This window comes from Sminthopsis crassicaudata, chromosome 2 (genome assembly GCF_048593235.1).
Source record: "Sminthopsis crassicaudata isolate SCR6 chromosome 2, ASM4859323v1, whole genome shotgun sequence".
Lineage (NCBI taxonomy): Eukaryota > Metazoa > Chordata > Mammalia > Dasyuromorphia > Dasyuridae > Sminthopsis > Sminthopsis crassicaudata.
Window position 1 is genome coordinate 486,288,843 of NC_133618.1, and position 7,302 is coordinate 486,296,144.

At 36.9% G+C, this 7,302-nt stretch overlaps 1 long non-coding RNA gene across 1 annotated transcript; it reads left to right on the top strand.

Annotated features, from left to right (window-relative positions):
* The first annotated feature begins 334 nt into the window (after positions 1 to 334).
* On the top strand, positions 335 to 6,630 carry LOC141553636 (uncharacterized). The gene is made up of 3 exons (XR_012485561.1): positions 335 to 396; positions 3,720 to 4,718; positions 6,221 to 6,630. It is a non-coding gene; the product is annotated as an uncharacterized LOC141553636 (long non-coding RNA).
* Positions 6,631 to 7,302: the final 672 nt, after the last annotated feature.

The following is a 7,302-nucleotide window of genomic DNA, read 5'->3' on the forward strand; positions in this document are numbered from 1 at the left end:
ACCTTCTGAACATATTTTTTTTTTAAAACAGATCTCACTGTATCCTGAAGCCCCCACCATGGTACCTGAAAAGGATATTTTATTTAAAGACAGCAGACTGTTTGCTTTTATTTAGTAATGATGAGTTAAAAGCCTCTTTAAAATGGGCTCCAGTTTCTCCTCTGGGTGGGCTTGCTGTTGGCAGGAGGCCATGCAATACTTCTTGGATTTGTTTCCTTTCATAAGCCCATTAATTAGAAGCAAATAAAGTAAATATATAGTTGCCTTATATTTCTCCTCTTTTTACTCCCCCTTCTGCTTCTTTCCCTTCAGTGAAAGGTCCAAACAGCAAACAGGGGGTGCATGGCGTGAGGACAGCTGTGGTGTTCAGACCTACTCACATGCATGGGGCTTCATGTAAGTTTCATGACTGCATTTGCTTTAATTGATCCGGCAGCATGGTGCCCCTCATGGAGTGGCTTAAATCAATGTCAGCCTTAAAGTGGTAATAAATTCCTTTTTTTTTTTTTTTTTAAGTCACAGTTGAAGATTGCTTATTTATGAGACCAATGAGTTAAACCTCTTAGTCTCCAGAGGCCAGATCTTTCTAGAAACTTCAGGGTATTTCCTGCTTTGGACAATTCTCTGGCTTTGGAGAAAAGGGTGGAAAACTGAATGTAAATCCTTTTTGGTGAGGTTCCCTCATTCCTCATCAACTTTCAGAGAGATCAAGAGTTCTCTTGTTGTCTTATTATTGGCAGTTCATATTCCATCCAAGGAAAGGTGGTTCTCTTCTCCCCACCAGAACTGTCTTTCTGGAATGCTGATAGTTCATAAATCATTTAACAAACCATTTTGAATACCTATAAAGATCAAAGGATAATGATAACAATAATAGGTACCATTTCTATAACAGTTTTTAAATTTCCAGGGCACTTTCCTCCCAACAACCCTATGAGATAGATAACACAAAAATTATTATCCCCAGTTTACAGATGAGAAAATTGACTCATGGATGATTACATAGCTACTAACTATCAGTGCTAGAACTCAAACTTGCATGTTCTGTCTCCATCAATGTCTAACACATTTTGTCATATATCCACATTGACTTTCTAGAAGGAATCTTTATTGTTTTTCAATTGTTGAAGTCATGTCTGACTCTTTGTGACCCTATTTGGGTTTCCAAATCACTGGCATTGTTCTCCATTTCCTTCTCTGGTTTATTTTATAGATGAGAAATGGAGATAGACAGAATTAAGTGACTTACCCCAAATTATAAAGCTAAAAAATATCTGAGACCAGCTTTGAACTCTGTTCCTGCTGACTTCAGTATCAGTGCTCTATCCACTGCATCACCTAGTTGCTTGGAAAGGACCTTAGGAGTCTTCATATTATAGAAGGGGAAAACCTGACTTAGATGACTCAGTCCCTGCTCTTGAGGTGCTTATAGGGCTGGCAAAGGAAAATAAGACATAAGACCATTATAAGGGATTATGAGTGAAGGGAAAAAGCTGAATTATGAGGGAGACTGTCATAACCAACTGGTGTCTGACTACAAGGGAAATAGCATGGATGGTATTTATTAAATACTATTTTCTTGGCATTAGACTAAACACTAAAGATTCAAAAAAGGCAAAAATAATCCCTGGCCTCAAGCTTCTTTAATTCTACTGGGAGAGACAACTTGGGGCACTGGGTAAGGCCTCGTATACAAGTTATCATTTGAGGTAAGTATTTGAAGAAAGTCAGGGATCCTAAGACATGGAAGAACAACAAAATTAATTATAGAGTATACAAAGAGGATTAAGATGAGATGAGACTGGAAAACTTGGAAGAGGGTGGTTTGTAAAAGACTTTAAATTTCAGAGAACTTTCTATTTGATCCAGGAGATTATAAAGAGCCACTGAAATTTAGGAAAATCACTCTGGCAGTTGAGTGGAAGATTAAATGGAGAAGGGTTGGACTTAAAGCAGGGGGATCAATTAGAAGGCTGTTGCCAAAGTAAAAGAGAAGAGTCTGAACTAGGATGGTGGCCATGTAAATGTAGTTAAATCAATATACATATATATACATATATGTACATATATGTATATATGTGTATTGTATCTGTATGTATATAGACAAGGAGAAAAAACAAAAGAAGAAATGACAGGTTTTGGCAATTGACTAGATTTGTGGAGTAAGTAGAATAAGGAGTCTAGGCTGACACTGAAGTTGTAAGCCTGACCTAGAGAAGGGTAGTGCTTCAATAATAATGTGGAAATTGGGAATAGGGAATAGAAAGAAAATGAGTTCTGTTTTGTAAATGAATTTGAAATGCTAATGAGACATCCAATTTGAAATTTCCAGCAGGTAATTAGTTTGTGATGGGAAACTATTGCTCAGGTAAAGGCTAGATAGATAGATCTGAGCACCATTTGATAGAGATGACAATTGAGCCAAGTGAGCTGATGAAAATCGAACATGTGAGAATATAGAAAGAGAAAAGGGCCCAGAACAGACTGGGGGGCCACCCAGTTAATAGGCATGACATAGTTAAAGGATATTGAGGAGGAGGTTGTCCAGCTAGAAAGAGATCAAAGAGACCAGTGTCATGAAAGCCCATAGAGCATCTGGTAAGAGAACAGGCCACTGTTGATTCACAATGGCCCTAATATTTCCTTGTGAAGCATCATCTCTCAGCTTCGAGATTAGAAGGAAAGGGTGCCTTGAAAGGCAGGGTGAGAGAAGTGAAGGTTTAGAACAAGTGCTGTCATGAATGTAATAGAGAATCAATTAGAAAGGAAGAGGATTGCCTTGCTAGAGTAAAGGCCCAGTTGACATTAGATAAGGTAAATTAGCAGTGGAACCTATCAGAAGAATTTTATAATTGCCTTTGGCTCCTTCGTTCAATAGCACATGAATTCAGGAATGAAGGTAGAAGTAACCCAAGGCTGGGATTTGACAAAGCATCATCTGTAATAAGACAAAGAATGTGAGAATGGAGGAAAGTAGAGAGATGAGCTGGTTCATTGAGGCATTAAAACTGGGCGGGGGGGGGGGGGGAAGGGGAAGAAGGGGAGAGGAGAGTGTAGCCAGAGCAGAAAATAGGGAATGGAATTAACGGGAAGGGTTGAAAAACATGGTTAGAAGATCATATAGGGAAATATGGAATAATGAAAGATTATAGTTTGATAAGGAATTTTGCAGTTCCTGTACATAAAAGAATATTTGTGAGTGATAAGATCAAAGATACAGCCATTTTTGTGGAGTAGGTAAGGAAAATTGAGTATATTGAGTTAACTTGAATACATTGAAGGAAGTTAGGTTTTTCTAAGGGAATATCAATATGTATGTTGCAATCTCCTAGTGTTAGAGCAAATATTAGGGGAGATAGAAAAAAATGAATCATTGAAGAAGAAGAATATAGTAAGGATTGATAGTCAATGGTCATCAAGATCTCTATTAGGTGATAAAACCAGATAGTGTGAATCTTAAAGGCATAGAGATTGCTGAGTGTAGGTATTAGAGGGAATATAGTTAATCAATTTTCCATGGGGTAATGTAATCGTCTGACTCTGACTTTGGCAGGGGGAGGGGGGGAGTTCAGTGGAGAGAAAGTGAGAATCACTGCCTCCTTATTCCTTCATCCTTATCCTTATCCTTGAATCAGAGCTATTATTGATTACTTTCTGGAAATGGGATCTTTCTCTAATGGACATAACCAAAAGAGCCCTTGCTTACTTCTGTCTTTCAGATGAGAATGACATTCTATACAAATAAGAAGACATTTCATCTGGAGGAAGTACTGAGCTCACTTTTGTTTTAAGAAGGACATTGACAAATAGGAAACATCCTTCATCTTTCCAAAGATGGATAGCCAAGATAATAAAGGATCTTAAGTGATAAAGGGCATTAATTTCATGCACAGAAGATAGTTAGCCTCTAGAAGATGTAAGAGAAAATAATAGCTATCCTCAAACATTTGAAAGACTACTATTTAAAAAAGGGAAGTCTTATTCAACCAGACCCCAGAGGGCAGAATCAGAAGTCCTAAGTAGAAGGTACAGAATACACTTACAAGGATCAGGAAAAACATCTTTACAATTGGAGCTGCCTCAAAGTGGAAAGATGGTAGTGGGTTTCCTTTTATTTGAGGTCATTAAACAAAGGCTAGATGGCCACATATTTGCTATTTTTAGAGGACTTTTTTTTCAGATGTGTACCACTTAGATAGTCTAATGTACATCTGTCTGAAGACACCGGTTCAAATCCTACCTCAGACACTTATTAGCTGTGTGATCTAGAATAAACTACTTCATCTTTCTATACTTGAAGGTTTTTTGGTCTTTTTTTCATTTCTAAAATGAAGTTATTATACTAGCTGGCCTTGAAAGTTGTTCCATCTCTCAATGTATGATCCTTTTCTTATGTAGCAGAGCTGACATTAGACCTTGAATATCTTGAACCTTAGTTCTCTGTGCTATATGACACCTCTCTAAAATCCACACAGCTTTCCAAGGAACTCTACATTGTCTTTTGAGGAGAGGAGGGGCATAAAATCCTTTGCTCCATAGTTGCAGAATTAGAACTGAAGCAGACCATCTCTGACTGAAGATTGCCCTGGTGAACCTGTTAAGCATTTACCTGTATGCAAGAGGAAAAGAATGGGCCATATGGTGCTACTAATGACATCTCATTCTATAACTCCAGGAAACCTGAAGCCCTGCTATCCCACCTCTCTCATATTACGCAAGTATGTAATACACTGATTCATAATTAATGTGTTTGATCTATTGAAGTGTCTATTTACATTCTCATTTTTTGTTCTCCACAGAAACAAAAACGTCTTGTGAAAGCTACAAGCTTGTTCATTGCTGCTCTCTCTGTCTCTATCTCTGTGTTCCTCTGTCTCTGTCTTTCTGTCTGTCTGTCTGTTTCTGTCTCCCTTTCTGTCTCTCTCTCTCTCTTCATGTCTCTTTCTCTCTCTGTCTCTGTGTCCCTTTCTGTCTGTTTCTGTCCCTTTCTCTATTTTTATCTGTCTCTATCTTTCACTCTGTCTGTCTATTTCTCTCTGCCTCCTCTTTTCCTTCTCTCTTCCTCTCCCCTTCCCTGTCTCTCCCCTCTCTCTCCTTCCTTTTTCCCCATACACCTTCACATAGTCCAGCACCACAGGAAGAGGCAGCTTAGTATAGCAGATAGAGATCCAAGACCTAGATTCAAATCCTGTCTCTGGCACATATTAGGTATAAGAAGATAGGCAAGTGATTTAACCTCAGGCTGAGGAAAGTCTAAGATGATAAATTATAGACCTGTTGCTGGTCTATGTTGACACAGGGATTTCCCCTTGGGGATCCATTCTCATTTGTCAGAGAATTTCACCTATGAAAAAAGAACAAATCTATGCATAGAAGAAAACTATTCTGACTTACTATTTCCCATTTGGAATTAACTTTGAGTGTTGATTAGCCTGCATTTGAACATTTGTCAATGTAAACATTTTGTCTTTGAAAATGGTTTCTAGAGAGAAGAGCCTTTAACATAAAACCATGCCTCATGCTTTCACAGATTTAGAGCTGGGAAAGTACATTTGAGGTCATTCAGATAAGAAAAGTAAAATGTAAGGAGGTTTTGTGATTTGTGTAAGGTTGTTGTTGTTATTGTTGTTATTCAGTTGCGTCTGAGACTTTGTGACCCTACATACCACAGCAAACAAATACTGTCCTTGAGGCTTTCTTGCCTAAGGTACTTGAAGTGGTTTGCCATTTTCTTCTCCAGTGGTTTAAAGCAAACAGAAGTCAGATGATTTGTCCAGAGTCACAAAGCTATTAAGTTCGAACTAGCTCTTCCTGATTCTAGGCTCAGCTCTTTGTCTACTGAGTCATCTAGCTGTCCAGAGCCTGAATTTGAACCTAAATCCTCTAATTGCAGATCTTATGCAAAATATAACCATATTTACACTCACACTCACACACACACACACACACACACACACACACACACACACTGAACAAGGTTTGGAGATGTAATGGACCTAAGATCATCTATTCTAAATTTATTTTATAGATCATAAAATAACAAAAAGATCTTAGAAACCAATGACATTTGACAGAAGAGGAAAATAAGGTAACAGAAAGGTAAATAAATGATATTTGAACACTGAACCTATGATTCCAAATTCAGCATTCTTAATGATACCACATTGTTTGCCATTTAACCAGCCAATTATTCTTAAGTATCTTTTTTATTATATTCTAGGTACTATGGAACATGCAGCAGGATTTTTTTTAAAGGCACAGAGAATCCTGCTCTCAAGGAATATACAATCTAATTAGAAAGACAAAACATAGGGGTAAAAAGGTAATTAGCAATACTTGGGAGTTCTTAAATGGAAGTCTGTGAGCTTGTTTTATAAATATTTTGATGTTTCTTTTGTAATCCTCTATTTATGGATTTTAAAATGATTCTGAGAAAGGATCCAGAGATTTCGCCAAACTACCAAGGGGACCCACAATGGCAAAAAGGTTAAGGACCTAGGCTGCTAGCCAGTTTTCTAGTGCCAATGCCAATACATTATAACCAAACCTCACTACAATGTTACAAAGCCCTGATGTAATATCACTTATATGTTACATTTATAATATTTCGTTCCTATGGTACTAATAGTCTGTGTGATGTTATTTCTCCTAGGTCTTTGTATATATGTGTGATGCAAATCAAATCAACTAATTAATAAATGTTTATTAAATGCCTATGATGTACTAGTCACTTTGATTGCCACTGGTAATCCAAAAACAAGAATGAAACAGTCCCTGATTAACAATATTAAACATAGGTAATATTTCTACATATAGGAATCAAGTGAGGGATATAGACAATAAAAAAATGTAAGAAGAAAGAAAACTAACATTTACTAGGTACCTGCTATGTGCCTGACACTGAACTAATATGTCAAATACATTACATTTGATCTATACAACAGATTTGACAGGTAAGGTTTTTTTTTTAAACATTTTAATTTTTAACATTCTTTTTAAATTTTGAGTTCCATATTCTCTCCCTCCATCCAACCATGTGATATCAATTATAGATGTGAAATCATTCAAAACATATTTCCATATTAGTCATATTTTTAAAAAGCAAGAAAAAGAAAGTGAGAAAATTATACTTCTATTTGTATTTAGAATTTATCATAGCTCTCTCCAGAAGTAGACAGCATTTTTTTCATCATAACACCTTTGGAATTGTCTTGGACCATTGTATTTATCAGAGTAAAGTCTTTCACAGTTGATCATCCTTTACCATATTGTGGTTACTGTGCACAGTGATCTCCAAGTTCT